The following is a 19,934-nucleotide window of genomic DNA, read 5'->3' on the forward strand; positions in this document are numbered from 1 at the left end:
ACAAAGAGAGGAGCCAGGAAAGACTGTTATAATAATATAAATATAGGAAGACAAGAGTAGCTTGAGGCATTGTACTTTGGGACATTATTTTTCCCTGAATCTAATGTAATTCAGAAAATATTAATATAGAAGACTATGTTATAATATCCCCCAGTAAGAACCCCTGAAGGCAAATTACTCTAATTTGTTTTTAGATGACCTGCCCTGATTTATGGAGATCCCATTTGAATCTGGAATTGTACACATCACAATCATCAGTAATATTTCTCTCACTCTTTTCCCCACACCTGCTTAAGCAAGATCTTCAGGCTGGGGGCAGAGGGAGAGGAAAGGAGGGAAGCACTATTTTTGATAGTCTCTAGGGGACACTTTGCCTGAGCTCACAGGAATATTTTTCTTTGCCCCTCCAAGACATCAGCCATTTCTCTCTTCTCCTGCTGTGCTTCCCTGTAGCTGAGCTGTCAGCCCATTCATGCCCTTGATAGCCAATGTCCTTCAGTTTATAACAAGCTGTCATCATAAGTGAGGGCCTTGGCACTGCCACCCCTTGAGAGACCTTAACACGGCAACTCACTGGGTTATTCAGAGCCTTCACCCCACCTTAGCTATGCTACAGTTTCTCCTGCTGCAGGAATAATTACTCTCCCCTTATCTTGGCATTTTAAAAGTTACTCTGAAAATAAAGTTGTTCTGTTTTAGATTTGGAGTCCAGGCATTTCAATAAAATCATTTTGTCCAGTTTTCCTGCATTGTCTCACCACAGGACTTGGTCAAGGGTAACTGAACCAGAGGATTAGCTAAGAAGTAAGCAAGCTGTGTTAATAGATGCTCAAAATCAGGGCAGCACCTGTGGCTCAGTGGGCAGGGTGCCAGTCCCATATACCAAGTGTGGCAGGTTCGAACCTGGCCCTGGCCAAACTGCAAAAAAAAAAAAAAAAAGCTGGGCATTGTGGCAGGCACCTGTAGCCCCAGCTACTTGGGAGGCTGAGGCAAGAAAATCGCCTAAGCCCAGGAGTTAGAGGTTGCTGTGAGCTGTGAAGTCATGGCATTCTACTGAGGGTAATAAAGTAAGACTCTGTCTCTAAAAAACAAACAAAAAAAATGCTCAAAATCACCCCAACCTCAATCAACATGGGCATCATTACTAGGCAGGATAGTTGAGACAATCCAATTTGTTCTGAGAAATTTCCCAAGACAGTCTTGGTCTCTAATTGAAAAAGAAACTTAGTGACCCCTAGCTCCACCAAGCAGAGGCAAGAGGCTCACAGGAGATGGTCACTACACATACAGAGATTATATTGCCCCATGTTTAGTGAAACATGGTGGCTGGACAATGTGAGTGAGGAGCAAGCATCCCACTATTCAAGGGGGCAGGGATCAGATGTCTCCCTAGCATTTAGACTATATTGTTTCATATCTGTTATCTGAATAAGACAAAGTTAGTGTGTGACTACAAAAGGCAAGAGGTAGAGAGACAAGGCAATACCTTCTTTCCAGGTGATAGTATATTGTGAGCACAGGTACTAATGGGAAGGTAGCAACTATGCTGGAAAATATGCTGACACATGCAGCATTAGTAAACAGGTATTTTCTTGTTGGAGACTATAAAATTCAGAGAAAGTTTACAAAGAGGCAGAGTGAAAGAAAATCTGGGTTATTATTTTAGAAACTGATTTTGAAAGGAGGAAGATTTTTTTCTTTAAAAACAAAAAAGCTTGTTACTAGAAGATACAGCTGACCTCAGAAATAAGCAGATACATTTTCACCACCAGGAGACAGTTTTATAAAGGATTCTCCCTTGTTAGCTCAAGTTTATTCTTATCCCTAAACACAAACTGCCTAAGAGATTTGGACAAGGGCTGATTGCAGAATTGCATATGTTGAGAGTCAGAGTAGCATAATAGTAAGGAATACAGACTTTGGAACCAGTCTCCCTGTGTTGAAAGACCATGGCTATGTTATTTAGTTAGCTGTGTGCTAGTGAGCAATTGACTTAACCTCTCTAGGTCTCAGTTATCTGTATTTGATAGAAGAGGTAAGGATGTCTACCTCACACAACTGTGTTAGGAATTACATAGCCATATGTTGAAACTGTTTAGCACAGTTCTTGGTGCATACTCATTCAAAGATGTTCTAACATTTTGTTACCACTTAATTTTAAGATTGGCACAATAAAAATCAGAAATCTAATATTTCCTCAGATACTTAGAGCTTATCTGGGATTTGAGATTTTGTTTTAAAGAATAGCATTATTTACGTAAGCACATGTTAATTTTTATAATTGTCTACACAAATGTGTCAAAATCCCTAGTTACGTTACCACCATCTTGAATCTTATGGAAAACAAGTTCCCAGAAAAACAGTATTCTAACATTATAGTACAGTGCTGACATCTTGTGGCATTTTGTGGCAATAGTCCTGAATTTCTGTTCTCCCACATAACACTTACAGGTCAACACCCATCGCATGCCTGCATTGGTTGGCTATGTTTTGCAGCCCCTTTAAGTTCTAAAATATCAATCAGTGTTAGGCTTTTTATGGAAAAGAAACTCCAAATGACTAGTAAATATATGAAGAGATACTTAATTCCCCTAAAACCAAAGAAATGAAAACTAAAACAAAGAGATAACATTGTACTATTTTATACCTGACAGATTATCAAATAGTAAAAAGTCTGCTAACATCAGTTGGTGATGTGAACGTGGGAAAAATGAGGATTCCCAAACATTTCTGTCCAAATTTGAAGTGCTATATTTTGCTGCATCAGTAGAAATTTATCAATACTAGTAAAAGTAAAGATGAGGATAGCCTGAGGCTCAGCAATTCTAATTCTAAATTGCACACTATTTTAAATTGCACATGAAATTTATGGCCATCCTGTATTCACAGACTTCAGGAAATGTCTGTGGTCAAGGAGATAGATTATAAGTATATAAACAATACATGGAAGTATTATTTGCAATAGCAAAAACAATGGGAAATACCCTAAATGCTCAGTAATAGGAGGATGGCTAATTTACCATGCATGTGCTTAAAAGCATAAATCAGGGCAGCGCCTGTGGCTCAGTGGCCCATATACTGAGGGTGGTGGTTTCAAACCCGGCCCTGGCCAAACTACAACAAAAAAAAATAGCCAGGCGTTGTGGCAGGCACCTGTAGTCCCAGCTACTTGGGAGGCTGAGGCAAGAGAATCACCTAAGCTCAAGAGCTGGAGGTTGCTGTGAGCTGTGACACCACAGAACTCTACCAAAGGCGACAAAATGAGACTCTGTCTCTTAAAAAAAACAAACAAAGCATAAATCAGTAAAACTGAATGAACTAGACCTATATATATATATATTTTTTTTTTTGAGACAGTCTCATACAGTAGTTGCCCTGAGGTTGAGTACCGTGACATCATAGATGACAGCAACCTCAAACTCTTGGGCTCAAGAGATCCTCTTGCCTCAGCCTCATGAGTAACTGGGATTACAGGTGCCCACCACAACACCAGGCTAGTTTTTCTATTTTTAGTAAAGACAAGGTCTCACTTTGCTCAGGCTGGTCTTGAACTCATTAGCTCAGGTGATCCACTAGCTTTGGCCTCCCAGAGTGCTAGGATTACAAGTATGAGCCACCACACCCAGCCTACAACTACATATATTAACATGGATAAATCTTGAAAACAACTGAGTGAAAGACACAAACTTCAGAATGTTTCTTATTTATGTGAACACGTGAACACAAGAACACAAAAGAACAAGGTATTGTTTTTTAAAAACCAAGCATATAGTATGAAAATACACAATGGAAGGAAACCCACCAACTTTAAGATAGTGCTTACTTTTGGGGAGGGAGGAAAAACAATAGGACTGGGAAGGGGAATAAAGAGAGATTAGCTGTATCTACCATTTCATTTCTTAAAACTGCCTGTTCTCTTTGGCATTGTTATACAAATTGATGTTAACCGTATTCTTCAATAATTTTCTATATATTTATATACATGTAATGGGATATGTGTATATACAAGAAATTAAATTCTGACACATGCTACAGCATAAATGAACCTTGAGGACACTGTGCTAAGTGAAGCAAACTAGTCACAAAAAGGAGAAATATTGTGATTCCAGTCACACTTAGTACCTCAAATAGGAAAATTCAGAGACAGAAAGTAGACTAGAGGTTACAGGTGGCATGGGAGGGAGAGGGTAGGAAGATGGGGAATTATCATTCAATAGGTACAGTTTCTGTCTGGGATGATTAAAAGTTCTAGAGATGGATGGTGTGATGGTTGCACAAGAATGTGAATGTACTTAAAGTCATTGAATTGTATACTTAAAATGATTACAATGGTTTTATGTTATATATATCTTTTATCACACACAAAAAAAACTTTTTAAAAATTTATGAGCAGACCCCTGTATTTTGGGCAACCACTCAAGTATGATATGAGAAGTGTGATATATCCATATATGTGTTTGTAGTTATAATACAGAAGTCAATAGAAAGGGAAGCAGATGGCTGTAGTTGATATTTGTTTCACAAGAGGTGTAATAATGAGATAAAACCAAACTTTAGGATTTGGTAATTATAAACCAGAACAATTTTATTTCTTCTTGAAATACTATTTTTTTTTTCCTGCACTCTGACCAATAGAAGACCGGAGCCAGCTGGACCTGCTTATTTTTTTTTTCCTTTTTTTTTTATTGTTAAATCATAGCTGTGTACATTAGTGCAATCGCCTGTACCCATTCTAAGATGCACCATAGATGTGGCCCCCCCCATTACCCTCCCTCCACCAAAACCTCCCCCCTACCTTCTCCTTCCTTGGCCCTTTCCCCATAGTCTTGTGCTATAGTTGGGTTATAGTCTTCATGTGAAAGCTATAATTTAGCTTCATAGTAGGGCTGAGTACATTGGATACTTTTTCTTCCATTCCTGAGATACTTTGCTAAGAAGAATGTGTTCTAGCTCCATCCATGTAAACATGAAAGAGGTAAAGTCTTCATCTTTCTTTAAGGCTGCATAGTATTCCATGGTATACATGTACCACAGTTTGCTAGTCCATTCGTGGGTCGATGGGCACTTGGGCTTCTTCCATGACTTAGCAATTATGAATTGGTCTGCAATAAACATTCTGGTACAGATGTCTTTGTTATATTGTGACTTTTGGTCTTCTGGGTATAAACCTAGTAAAGGAATTATAGGATCGAATGGCAGGTCTATTTTTAGGTCTCTAAGTATTCTCCAAACATCCTTCCAGAAGGAACGTGTTAGTGGGCATTTCCACCAGCAGTGTAGAAGTGTGCCCTTTCCTCCACATCCACGCCAACATTTCTGGTTTTGGGATTTTGTTATGTGGGCTACTCTTACTGGGGTTAAGTGATATCTCAGAGCAGTTTTGATTTGCATTTCTCTGATGATTAAGGATGATGAGCTTTTTTTCATGTGTTTGTAGATTTTGCATCGGTCTTCTTTAGAGAAGTTTCTCTTCAAGTCCCTTGCCCACCCTGAAATGGGGTCACATGTTCTTTTCTTCCTAATAAATTTGAGTTCTCTGTGGATTCTGGTTATTAGACCTTTATTGGAGGTATAACCCGCAAATATTTGCTCCCATTCTGAGGGCTGTCTGCTTGCTTTACTCACTAGGTTCTTGGTTGTGCAGAAGCTTTTTAGTTTGATCAGGTCCCAGTAGTGTATTTTTGATACTGCTTCAATTGCCTGGGGAGTCCTCCTCATAAAATATTCACCCAGGCTGATTCCTTCAAGAGTTTTCCCTGCACTTTCTTCAAGTATTTTTATAGTTTCATGTCTTAAGTTTAAATCTTTTATCTAGTGAGAGTCTTTCTTAGTTAATGGTGAAAGATGTGGGTCCAGTTTCAATCTTCTACAGGTTGCCAACCAGTTTACCTAGCACCATTTGTTAAATAGGGAGTCTTTTCCCCACTGAATGTTTTTAATTGGCTTGTCAAAGATCAAATAATGGTAAGTAGCTGGATCCATCTCTTGGTTCTCTATTCTGTTCCAGACATCTACTTCTCTGCTTTTGTGCCAGTACCATGCTGTTTTGATCACCATGGATTTATAGTACAGTCTCAGGTCTGGTAGCATGATTCCTCCTGCTTTGTTTTTATTGCTCAGTAATGTTTTGGCTATTCGAGGTTTTTTCTGATTCCATATAAAACGAAGTATTATTTTTTCAAGATCTTTAAAGTATGACAATGTAGCTTTAGTAGGAATTGCATTAAAGTTATATATTGCTTTGGGCAGTATGGACATTTGAACAATGTTGATTCTTCCCAGCCATGAGCATGGTATGTTTTTCCATCTGTTAACATCTTTGGCTATTTCTTTTCTTAGAGTTTCATATTTCTCTTTGTAGAGATCTTTCACGTCCTTTGTTAGGTATACTCCCAAATATTTCATCTTCTTTGGCACAACTGTGAAAGGAATAGAGTCCTTGACTGTTTGTTCGGCTTGGTTATTGTTGGTATATATAAAGGCAACAGATTTATGGGTGTTGATTTTGTACCCTGAGACATTGCTATATTCCTTGATCACTTCTAAAAGTTTTGTAGTAGAATCACTAGTGTTTTCCAGATATACGATCATATCATCTGCGAAGAGTGAAAGTTTGATCTCTTCTGACCCTATGTGGATACCCTTGATCGCCTTTTCTTCCCTAATTGCAATGGCTAAAACTTCCATTACAATGTTAAAGAGCAATGGAGACAATGGGCAACCTTGCCTGGTTCCTGATCTAAGAGGAAATGATTTCAATTTAACTCCATTCAATACGATATTGGCTGTGGGTTTGCTGTAGATGGCCTCTATTAGTTGAAGAAATGTCCCTTCTATACCAATTTTCTTAAGTGTTCTGATCATGAAGGGATGCTGGATATTATCAAAAGCTTTTTCTGCATCAATTGAAAGAATCATATGGTCCTTATTTTTAAGTTTGTTTATGTGTTGAATTACATTTATAGATTTACGTGTATTGAACCAGCCTTGAGACCCTGGGATAAATCCTACTTGGTCATGGTGTATAATTTTTTTGATGTGTTGTTGGATTCTGTTTGTTAGGATCTTATTGAGTATTTTAGCATCTATATTCATTAGTGATATTGGTCTATAATTTTCTTTTCTTGTTGGGTCTTTCCCTGGTTTGGGGATCAAGGTGATGTTTGCTTCGTAGAATGTGTTGGGTAATATTCCTTCTTTTTCTATATTTTGGAAGAGATTTAGTAGTATAGGTACTAGTTCTTCTTTAACTGTTTGGTAGAATTCTGACATAAAGCCATCAGGTCCTGGGCTTTTCTTTTTAGGGAGATTTTGTGTAGTTGATGCTATTTCAGAACTTGATATAGGCCTGTTCAACATTTCCACTTCGTTCTGGCTAAGTCTTGGTAGGTGGCGTGCTTCCAGGTATTGATCGATTTCTTTCAGATTTTCATATTTGTGAGAGTAGAGTTTCTTGTAGTATTTGTTAAGGATTTTTTGAATTTCTGAGGGGTCTGTTGTTATTTCATCATTACCATTTCTGATTGATGAAGTTAGAGATTTTACTCTTTTTTTCCTGGTTAGGTTGGCCAAAGGTTTATCTATTTTATTGATCTTTTCAAAAAACCAGCTTTTGGATTTATTGATCTATTGTATAATTCTTTTTTTTCAATTTCATTTAATTCTGCTCTGATTTTGGTTATTTCTTTTCTTCTGCTGCGTTTGGGGTTGAAGTGTTCTTCTTTCTCCAGTTGCTTGAGATGTTCCATTAAGTTATTGACTTCCTCTCTTTCTGTTTTCTTGAGGAAGGCTTGCAGTGCTATAAATTTCCCTCTTAGGACTGCCTTTGCAGTATCCCAGAGGTTCTTGTAATTCATGTCTTGATTGTTGTTTTATTCCAAAAATATGGTGATTTCTTTCTTAATCTCGTCTATAACCCATGTATCCTCCAGCATAAGGTTGTTTAGCTTCCATGTTTTTGTATGGGTATGCAGGTTCCCGTTGTTATTTAGTTCAAATTTTATTCCATGATGGTCTGAGAAGATGCAAGGAATAATTTCTATTTTTTTAAATTCTCTGAGGTTAAATTTGTGGCCTAGGATGTGGTTGATTTTGGAGTATGTTCCGTGGGCTGATGAGAAGAATGTGTATTCAGGTTTTGGGGGATGAAATGTTCTGTAGATGTCTGTTAAGTCCAGATGTTCAATGGTTGAGTTTAAATCTAAAATTTCTTTGCTTAGCTTCTTTTTAGAGGATCTATCCAGGACTGCTAAAGGGGTTTTAAAATCTCCAAGTACTATGGAAGTGGAGGAAATCGAGTTGCTCATGTCTGTTAGAGTTTCTCTTATAAATTGAGGTGCGTTGTGGTTAGGTGCATAAATATTAATAATTGAGATCTCATCGAGTATTACCTTTAACAAATATGAAGTGTCCATCCTTATCCTTAATTAAACCAATTTTGGTTGGTTTAAAGCCTATTGCATCTGCAAACAGGATTGCAATGCCTGCTTTTTTCTGCTTTCCATTTGCCTGGAATATAGATGACCATCACTTCACCTTGAGTCTATATCTGTCTTTTAATGTAAGATGCGATTATTGGATGCAGCAGATATCTGGCTTGAGTTTTTGTATCCAGTCTGCCAACCTATGCCTCTTTAGAGGACAATTTAAACCATTCACATTAATTGAGAGTATTGATAAGTCTTTCAAGAGACCGGTGGACATTTTTAATTCTTTTGTGACTGTGGAAGTTGGAATTTGATTAAAAATTTTTGGGGTGGGTTTACTTTTGTGGTGGAGAATTACGCTGGTCTTTATGGAGGATAGGTCTAAGAATATCCTGGAGAGCTGGTTTAGTTGTGGCAAATTTCTTCAACATGTAATGTCATTGAAGTATTTAAATTCTCCGTCATAAATGAAGCTCAGTTTAGCTGGGTACAGGATCCTGGGTTGAAAGTTATTTTGTTTTAGGGGATTAAAAGTTGATGACCATCCTCTTCTAGCTTGAAAGGTTTCAGCAGAGAGATCTGCAGTTATTCTGATATTCTTCCCCTTGTAGGTAATGGTTTTCTTTCATCTGGCAGCTTTCAGAATTTTCTCCTTCATATTAACTTTAGTGAAATTGATTTATGATGTGTCTGGGGGATGTCTTATTTGGGTTGAGTCATGCTAGAGTTCTGAAACTGTCTGCTATCTGAATTTCAGAATCTCTTGGCATGTCTGGAAAGTTCTCCTTCATAATCTCATGGAGAAGAGACTCTGTGCCTTGTGAAGCCACTTTGTCACTTTCGGGGATCCCTATAAGACAAATATTGGTTTTCCTCAAATTATCCAAGAGCTCTCTGAGAGAGTGGTCTGTTTTTTCTCTCCATTTCTCTTCTTCTTTGAGGGTTTGGGAGCGTTTGAAAGCTTTGTCTTCAATGTCAGAAATCCTTTCTTCTGCTTGATCCATTCTGTTACTGAGGGATTCTACTGTGTTTCTCAGATCTTTGAGGGATGCAACTTCTTGTCTCAATGTGTCAAAATCTTTGGTCATTTGGTCTTTGAATCTGTTGAATTCTTGAGATAACTTTTGGAATTCTAATTCGATCTTATTTGCTATCCAGATCCTGAATTCAATTTCCGACATCTCAGCTATTTGTTTGTGCATGGGGTCTTGTGCTGTTTCTGCCCCATTGATCCTTGGGGGAGTTGATCTACTCTGATTATTCATATTGCCAGAGTTTTTCTGTTGATTTCGCCTCATGATTGTTTTTCACCATTGCCTCTGGCTGTCCTCAGAGTTGGGGAGGTGTCTCTCCAAGATTAGACCCCAGCGGGATCACTCTATTGTTGCTGGATCTTTGTAGGGAGTGACCCTGTGTAGTTCCTCTGGGGCTGCTCTAGCTAGGGAGTTCTGGTTGTGGAAGCAGCTCCGGTTTGTGACACACCCGGATCCAGCAACAGGGTTGGGGGTGCTGCACACAGTTCTGGGACTTTGACACAGAGAGCCCAAGGCTCCAGCAGTCCCTGGCCAGGAGAAGAGCTCTGCACAGAGGCAGGGAGGGCTCCAAAGGGCACGCAGCTACCAGAGTCCCTGTCCAGATGAACGGGCTAGTGTGGAAGCTTGGAGGACACAGGAGGGAGGACGCAGGGTTGCGTGGCTCCCGCAGTTCCTGGTCAGGGAATGTGGAGGCCCGAGGGGTGCAGGTCACCGGTACGGGGTCGCTGCACAGCTCTTATGGAGGTCTGGGTGGCGCCAAGCCGGGAGTTTGAGGTTGCTATGAGCTGTGACATCACAGCACTCTACCCAGGGCAATAGCCCGAGGCTCCAGTGTGCCAAAACCGTCTCACTCTGCCCCTAAGGATTAAGGCTGTAAGGCAGCTCAGTCCCTGCCTTTAGGTTGCTCAGTCAGTAGGTTACTTTGGCCCGCCCAATCCTTGCTCTGAGACCCTGAGGGCGGAGCTTCCCGGGGCAGTTCTTTCACAATGGCTTCCTGCGCCCAGCTCAGTGGCTCAGTCTGGGGCCCCAGACAATGCCCAAAGTTCTCCACACTCCTGCTCAAGCTCTCCCCAAGGCAGTTCAACTGAGTGCCAAGTCCAAGAACACCGAAACAGTTCACAAGTAAGGCCTTTGCGGTATGCAATCTCACTGTTGCTTGTACTTACAGTTGCCGGCGTGATTAGGTCGATCGAACACACGCAACCACTTGCCAGTTTTCCACTGTTTTTGTCCTCCTCTTGGGGTCCAGAAGTCCCTTGCTGGCTCCCTGTATCCTCAAAGGGATGGTTATAGGCAGATCCCACCGGCCAGAGATGCCTGGAGTCTTGTCTCCCCAGACTCGCTGTTCCCAGTTGTAGGGAAGCTGTTACTTGGCCGCCATCTTTAATCTCCCCCCGGACCTGCTTATTTTTGAGCAAAATCTGCTTTTCCATTCTCCCTGGACCCACCTGCCTAGGGAATGTGCAACTTCATTTTCCTGAGGAATCTGGGTTGTGTTGACAGGATTCCAGAAGGTGGCAGCAAAAGATCATCTAGTGGGAAATCATTGCCACATGCCCAGGAGAGCAGAGAGAGAAGGTGACATAAGTTGACTTTGATTGCTACCTCAATTCAGGACTGAGCCTAGTGTCACCATGCCTGGGGCCAAGAGAAACACACCAGGCACAAGGTAGTCAAAATTCAATAATTAAAAAAAGAGTATTTCCAAAGAGAGGGGAAGAAGGAAGATAGAGGCAAACATGGACAATTAAATTCACAGAACACTTCCTATGTTCTAGGCTTCATGGACCCAAAGCTGGGGAAAGCAATCTATTCCCTCAAGACATAGTCTAGGAGGAGAGATAAGACCTATGTGCTTATATGAAAAAAGGAAGACCAAATCTCAAGGTTTATGGAATAATGCCTGTGCTGGGTATTTTCCTTTGCCCTCTAGATCCATTTTCTACCCTTTTTCTCATTGTTACCTGTTTGAAGAGGATGCTTTATGTAGATTAAAAGCCAGAGGACAAAGGCACCTGTGAGTGTGGTAGGGAGATCAGAAGGATATAGACACATGCACTTAAGCTTTTATTCCCATGACACCCTTCTTTTGAGGTTGCCTTGGCCTGGTTCTCTCATAGAAGGCTCCCATTCTTTTCAAGGATCCCACTCCACAGGATTCTCTCTCCTTCTAGTTTCCAGTCAACACTCCTTCCCCTTCATCTCTTCTAGTTATAGTAGCAGCTGCCTCTAGTCTTGGGTTCCTACACTATCTCTTGCAGCCTTCTCCATCCCACCTATTATTTAACTAAACCCTTTGTAAAAAAAAAAAAAAATCTTCCTTAAGTGACCCTAATTTGTGTGTGCCATCTGTTCCTTGCCTGATACAAAACCTAACTAAATCATGTTCATTCTCTACAACTAAGCTCAAGTAGAGATGAAGAATAACAGGAGTTGTTTACTTGAAGGCTGTTCACATATTTTCATGGAGGACTATGAGTAATTCAGTACCACCAGAAAATGTTATAAGACAAGACATGGCAGTTCAATTGAAGCTGAAAGAGAGTTAATATGAGACAAAATTCTCTTGATCCAGCACTCAGCATTTTAAACTCTCGTCTGAGGGAAAAAGGCAGTTTTTGAAAGGCATTGATTAGAGTAGTAGAATTGTATTTATTTGTTTGTTTGTTTGTTTGTTTGCTTTGAGACAAAGTCTCATTCTGTTGCCTAGGCTAGAATGCCTTGATGTCATAGTTCACAGCAACCACAAACTCCTGGGCTCAAGTGATCCTCTTGCCTCAGCCTCCTGAGTATCACCTGGGACTATAGGTACCTACCACAATGCCTTGCTAGTTTTTCTATTTTTAGTAGAGATGAGGTCTTGCTCTTTCTCAGGCTGGTCTTGAACCCCTGAGCTCAAATGATCCACCCATCTCAGCCTCCCAGAGTGCTAGATTATAGGTATGAGTCACCATTAGAATTTTTTTTTCAATGAGTATTTGATCATTTTATTCACAAAATATAAGATAGACTTACATTCTTTTCTGGTGAAACTGTTCACTTCAAATAATTTTATAGGAAGAGCCTTGAGATGTATCAGTTATAAAACAAGTTATAAAGAAAACATTTTAAAATTTACAAATACAAATCAGTCCTTTATACAAGAATTCTGTACAAAGTTCACTGATCAATGTAAAAAGTAATCTGTTTCAACCCAATATAAGGCATGCCCAGCTTATGTCATTTTGCAGAATTGTTTTTGTTTTGTGGGAGACTTTTCTCTTCACCAATCCTGATTTTTCCATGATTCTCTAGAATGTTCAGCGTTATCTGCTAGATTTTTCCCAATGCCTCTCTGTACCATTCTGATATCTATCTTCATCACTTCTAGAGCCTGCATGCTTTCTGTTTCTCTTGATTTTGATCTATCTCTTCTTCTAAAATTTTCACTGTCCTTATTTCAATGTGTATGCTTTTCATTTTCAGAATAAGAATTTCTTCTCTGTCTTTTCTTTTTGTGATCACCACGTTGATTCTCCAAATCTCTGTGCATTTCTTGATCTCTGTCAGTCACAACTCCACTGTCATTATTTCGTTCAGGGGGAACACTTCCGTCCGACATGCACTTTGTTATGGGATCTCTCCCATTTAAATTGAATTTCCGTCTCTGTGTTTTTCTGCCCATCTGTCTCTCTCAGTTCTTGTTTCCCGGTGCCTGTGTTGTAGTCTTCTTTCTTCATGTTTTCTATTATTTGTTTGTTGGCTCCTGATCAATTTATCTACTTCTTTACTTCTGGTGTCCTTTTGTCTCTTCTTATATCTTTAGCTGAGGCAGAGCCGTGACTGCTGGTAGATGAAGAATCGTTCTCTTCACTGGAAGGCTCTGAGCTGCTATTGCTGCTGGTCAGAATCAGAGTCGGAGGAGTCAGACTCTAAAGAGGAGGACGCTGAAAGAGGAAGAGGATGGGGAGGTTTTATTTTTCTCAACATCTGGTTTGTGTGCACGATGACCTTTGGCTTATTTTTGAGATGCTCACGCAATTCATTTGTTAACCCCCCAAGACCTATCAAAGTAAAGAAGTTCATGGCAAAACCAGTGTTTCTTGGATTATCTCAGGGTAATAATCCTTCAAAGAATGGCTGTAGAGTTTCATCTTTTAATCTTGCATGAAGTTTAGGGAGACCCATGTATTCACCTAGTTCCTGAAAAAATATTTTTACAAAAATTCTACTGGAGGATGTGGTGTTTTCTTCACTCAGTTTTATACATTCAACAACACTCCGTGGAAGTGAATCAGTGTACAAAAGGTGAGCAAACATTTTAGCAACATTTCTCAATTGGTTTGTTTCCAAGCAATGGATGGTATCATATTGTTCTTTGAATATACTTTCAAAAGATTTCATGTACTCTTTTTTAGCATACAAAATCTCCAGCTAATAAGCCAAAAGAATTCTCATATGTCCTTTGCTGAGCACAGCAATCAAGTATCATGTTGCAGAGTTCTTTGGTTTGACTTTCAGGGAATTCCATGTTCAGCAATTTGTGAGCACATTCTTCAACATCTAGACCTAATAGCAAGATATATTGTACAATGAAATGAGACCAGACTAATTTCTCTTTTGTCATGAATGGTCACTTTTGGTCCTTCTTCATCTTCTTCTCCCTCTCCCTCCTCTTCCTCCTCTTCTTCCTCACTACTTCCAACATCTTGGTCTGTGTTTGAATCACTGTCTCCTTCATCAAGAATTTCCTTCTTGATAGTTTTGTACTTCTCTTCATTCTCCATAAAGCTAGGATCCATCTGGAACACATTAAGAACATCTTCGGGATTGTAGTCATCCTCCAAAGGGAGCATTTGGGTGAACTGATCATCTTCCTCCACTAAGTCAAGTCCTTCTAGGATAACGGGGTGGACCTTGAATCCATCATTCTGTAGAGCAAATGTCACTTCAATCATATATTGAACTCTTTTATCGATTTCAGACTCATGCAGAATGTTTCGAAGGTGTTCAAATATAGCATTGATTCCTCTTGGTGACACTTGTGTTAATTTCAGGCCACATTCCTTGAGAAAACCAATAGCTACTTCAACACTATTATCTGTTGGTCTTTCCAAGAGCAAAGTGAGCATCTCTAAGCATAACACCTTGTATGCCATATTTTGGTTAATAAGATGTGCCACAAATTTTGAAGCAGTCAGGCAAAGTTGCTTCTCATTTCTTCAATATCCTTTTCGAAAATTAAGAATTAACCTTCTGAGGATTAATTTGCCAATCTGTGGAAATTTTGAATTGATAATTGCCACTACTGCTGCATAAACATGGGTGAATATTGGAGATGCAGTCTGTGCTTGTAAAATAGATATGGACAGCATACCTCTTCCTCAAACTATATTTTCTTGAAGAAGCTCTTGAATAATAAAACTTAGATTGGAAATGTTGACTTTGTTGATAAGACCATTGATCAACTTCTTTAGGGCCTCCCAGCTCATCCTCTTGTATGCTGAGCTGCTTTTATCTGTAATCTGTTCTTGCATCATCCTGAGCTTTGCAAGGGGAATGTATGCTCCACCAATGCGAGTCAGGAGAGGATCCGGCTCATCTTTTCTCTTCTTTGCAGGAGGTTCATCCTGAGCAGAGGAACTCTGGATTACTAATGGTTCTGGGCTTCTTCTCCCAGGAGATGGAGATTTCTGCAACCTTTTCCGATCCGCATTTCTTTCTCTTTCTCTGTGTATTTCTCGGTCTCTATTTCGTGACTCCATGCTACCATGATGAGGATGTCCTCTTCTCAAATGGTCTGACCTGCTATAATCAAAGTAATCTCTATCCCATGGGGATCTTTCTTGTTCTACATATCTGTCTTCTGGAGAGGAGGTCCCCTGATATGAATTATGGTTTTCCCTTCTGTCATGACCAGAAGAATGTTTTATGTGTGCCACGGTACTTTTCATTTTCTGCTGCAGTTGGTAAATAAAGCAAATATTCCTTAAACTTGTCCACATACTCAAAGGCCTGATTCCTTGACGGTTGACTTCTGTCTGCAAATATCACCCGAAGCTTCACCGTGTCACTTGGCTTTGATGGTTCTTTTCCAAATTCTAGAGGATATCTGCATGTTGTGGAGCCTGTCTGCATTATAGCAATAAAATCCCTCCAGCTGATGATTGAGTCGTTTTCCCACCATTAGAATTTTAGATATAGCTTCCCCTCAACCTAGAGAATTTTTAACAGTGGTTACAGTAGAATGGTAGCAATATTGAAACCAGTTAGGAAAAATTTACCACAACCTAAAAAGATGAGAATTTGAACCAGGTTAATGGCATTTGGGATCCATTTGATAAATAGTTAGGATGTAAAAATAAATAAATAAATAAATAGAACCAGATACTCAAATGTTAGGGGTGTCAAAGAATAAAACCATCAGAGTTTAAAAAATTACAAACGTGAGTGCTATGGCTCAAATGTCCCCTCCAAAACTCATGTTGAAATTTAATTGTGATTGTGATGATGGTATTAAGAGGAGGGACTTTTAAGAGGCAACTTAGATCACAGGACTTTGCTTTCATGAATGGATTAATGTCAACATCACAGAAGTGGGTTAGCTATTCTCAGATTTCAGCCCCTTTTTTCTCTTATCTAGTGTACTCTTATCCTCTTCTTGCCATGTGATGCCTTTCACCATAGGATGATGCAGCAAGGTGGCCTTCACTAGATGTGGTCCCTTGATCTTGAACTTCCCGGCCTCCAGAATCATGAGAGAAATAAATTTTTATAGTTTATAAATTATAGGGTCTTAGGTATTCTGTTATAGCAACACAAGATAGACTAAGTTGTTGAGCCTATTAACTCCCTGGGCAAAGAAAAACATACCAGTGAAGAAATGTACCGATTTATTCACTGAGGGAAAAAGTATAGAGGTTTTTAAATGCCAGAAAGGGGACTTCATAGTGGTTATGCTAATTGAGGACTGAAAACTAGCACTCTAGATAACATAGAATGGATCCATAGGTTTGACTAGATCAGTTGGCTGAATGCATTAGTAAAGAAAACATCGTCAGTTAAGTCCAGTGAATGTTTGGCTTACCAAGGTCACTCAAAAAGAGCATTAAAAAAAAATCAGCTTCAGCTGATTATAGCTAGTTGTGTAATGGCATACAACAGTTATGATAGTTGCTAGGCAAGTGTTGCTATAAGGGGAACATTTTCCTTTGGTGGCAGGGGCAGTGGGAAGGGGAGGGGAGGTGATGAAAGAGTTGAAGATCTTCTCAAGTTACTTGCTTGCATGATGAGCTGGATAAGAATACCACTGATTATAATCCCAAATACAGAAAATTGTTATGGGAGGCAGGTAAAGAGAAAGTAAGTCAGACCTCTCATTTAGTAATTGGTCCTGGGTAGGGACCAAGAATTTGCATTTATAGGAAGCACCCAAGTGATACCTATGTTATCAGTTCATGGATCCCAGTTTAGTACCAAGGTCCTATGGGGCAGGTGGTTACCAATGCCTAACCAACTTCTGTATGAAAATCATGGGACCCTTCTGAAGAGTTAGGCAAAAGCTTTCACATGATCTAATGGAAGCCTCTGAGTAATAGCTTCCTTGTGAGTTATCTTCTGTGCACACATTTTGGAGTACCTGGCAAGTAAAAATAGTCATTTGAACTAGACGCTTATTCATCTGGAGGAAGAAAGTAAGATAGGGTATAATATATCGGCAACTCCCTATGTGTCTTGTCTGCCTGCATTGTTACACCTTTAAAACCATGTACACATGTGTGAACATAATAAGGCCATTATGTGCTTGGCCTCATTCTTTGACCTGCACTATAAACTGTCCTCAATCAGGGACTCTGCAGGTCTAAAGCAAACTTAGGGCAGAAAGTTACAATTTGCAGGTACCATTTGTGAATTCCCCTCCCCAGGCTCAACATCTAAATGTAAAGATACCTTTATTCCTCTCCATCAGTATGGTAGCTGAGAGTAAAAGAGGTATCCCCAAGCCCATTATCCAGTTACACTTATCTTCTTAATCAGTTTGCACAACCAACAACAATCTACCACGATCCAGCTTATTATGATCCAACTTATCAGATACAACTTCATTATGTGTGAAGTCACCTTTCCAAAATATAACCTTGTTTACTACTTTGATAGGAGCCTGGGAGACTTTTAAACTCACCTCCAGAGAAATGTGCTATCAGGATGGATATAATTTGATGCACTATGAAATGTGCCACAGGAGAAAGAACAGCACTTCTGAAATTCCACATTTATAAGGAAGGCTAGAGGGGACAGGGAATACCCAACCAGTCTATGTTAATTGAAAGTCCTTGAACTCACAGGCAGAAAATGACTTTTCTGGTAAGAGGAGCATCCCACTTCGAAATTTCAGGCAGGCAGGGAAAAGTTTCAGGCACTCAGAAAAGTTTACACACCCATTCTGGGCTTACTAGAAATACCAAAGCACTTGCTATTAAATCAGCTCATGGCTAGGGCTGTAGCAGGGCTGCCCAATAGACAAATGGGCTGATGTCTCCTCTGAAAATTAGGGTGCCAGCCCCATATGCCGAAGGTGGCGGGCTCAAACCCCGCCCCGGCCAAACAAAAACAAAAACAAAAAAATAGCCGGGCGTTGTGGCAGGCGCCTGTAGTCCCAGCTGCTCGGGAGGCTCAGGCAAGAGAATCGCGGAAGCCCAAGAGCTGAGGTTGCTGTGAGCCATGTGACGCCACGGCACTCTACCAAGGGCAGTAAAGTGAGACTCTGTCTCTACCAAAAAAAAAAAAAAAAAGCTTCATAGTGTAGTCCCAATCTTTGTGAAATAGTATCATTAATCCGTAAGTAGTTAAAGAGCATGAGCCTAAGGAAGGTAGTTTCTTAGACCAAAACATGGGGGAGGGGGAAATCAAATGAAAAAAATCAAATCAAAAGAAAAAAAGGGACACTCTGAGAGAAGCTAACACCTCTTGTGTCCTGCCTTTAGGAATCAGACATAAGTGAGCAGAGAATCTTAGCTCTGTTCATTCAAAACCAATTCAGCAGCAAATTATGGTTTATAAGTAGCATAAAAACACCTAAAGAAAATCAGAATCTAACAGAACATGGATCAACTCAGGAAAACACAAACTATTAAGAGTCCAAGCTAATCTTATATAAAAAGGAACAAGCACAAGTAGAAAGAATGGTACACCCAGCCTTGCCCCACCTTGGGAGAAGGCAGGCTAACTGGTTCTGTTTTAAAATGTAGGAGTGGCAAAGCACAGTGGCTCATACCTGTAATCCTAGCACTCTGGGAAGCCAAGGCAGTTGGATTGCCTGAGCTCAGGAGTTCCAGACCAGCCTGAGCAAGAGCGAGAAGCCATCTCTAAAAATAGTTGGGTTTTGTGGTGGAAGCCTGTAGTCTCAATTACTCAGGAGACTGAAGCAAGTGGATTGCTCAAGCTCAAGAGTTTGAGGTTGCTGTGAGCTATGACACTACGGCACTCTACCTAAGGTAACAAAGTGAGACTTTCTCTCCAAAAAAGTAAGAACATAAAAAATAAATAAAACACAGGAGTGAATATTTGATAGACTTGGAAATAAGCACTGGAGGTAAAGTCAAGTCACCTACCACCCCTCAAGCTTGTTAATTTATATTAGGTTTCCTCTTGTATTTTAAATTGAGATAATACGACAGTATCATGCATGTATATTTGAATTCTAAAACTGTTTTATGAAGTATTGCACATGATTAAAACTCAACATAGGCTGCAAGACTTATAGTAAAAATAGGTTTTCCTCTGTATTTCTAAACCTTAATATTTCATAAGTTTATTATAGAAGATGAGCATTTCCCTCCCCTCTAATATTAGTTTCTGGATAAACTAGTACTTTTTTTTTTTTTGAGACAGAGTCTCACTGTGTCACCCTGGGAAAAGTGCCATCATGTCATAGCTCACAGTAACCTCAAACTCTTGCACTTAAGCAATCCTCCTGCTTCAGCCTCCCAACTAGCTGGGACTACTGGCACCCACCATCATGCCTGGCTAGTTTCTTTTCTCTCTCTCTCTCTCTCTCTCTCTATTTTTAGTAGAGACAGGGTCTCACTCTTGGTCAGACTGGTTTTGAACTTCTGAGCTCAAGCAATCCACCTGCCTCAGCTTCCCAGAGTGATAGGATTATAGCTGTGAGCCACCACACCCACCCATAAACTAGTACTAAATATTTACCTTACTAAGATTACTATGAGTCTGTTAAGCCAAGTACATATGATTATGATTCCTTATTGGTACTCTTCTATCCTATTCCTGGAATTTGTTGTTTTTTTCATCATCAGTTAAATATTTGCTCAAGTTCAAAGGAAATAACTTTTTGAAATCCAATATTTTATGAGAAATACTTTTTTTTTTTTTTTGAGACACCAGCTCATGGGTAGAGTGCTGTGGAGTCACAGCTCACAGCAACCTCAAACTCTTGGGCTTAAGTGATTCTCTTGCCTCAGCCTCCCAAGTAGCT

The 19,934-nt window shown here is 39.8% G+C and overlaps 1 pseudogene; it reads right to left on the reverse strand.

Annotated features, from left to right (window-relative positions):
- Positions 1 to 13,701: 13,701 nt before the first annotated feature.
- Positions 13,702 to 15,393, reverse strand: LOC128578112 (pre-mRNA-splicing factor CWC22 homolog; annotated as a pseudogene).
- Positions 15,394 to 19,934: the final 4,541 nt, after the last annotated feature.

Source organism: Nycticebus coucang, chromosome X (genome assembly GCF_027406575.1).
Source record: "Nycticebus coucang isolate mNycCou1 chromosome X, mNycCou1.pri, whole genome shotgun sequence".
NCBI classification, from domain to species: Eukaryota; Metazoa; Chordata; class Mammalia; order Primates; family Lorisidae; genus Nycticebus; species Nycticebus coucang.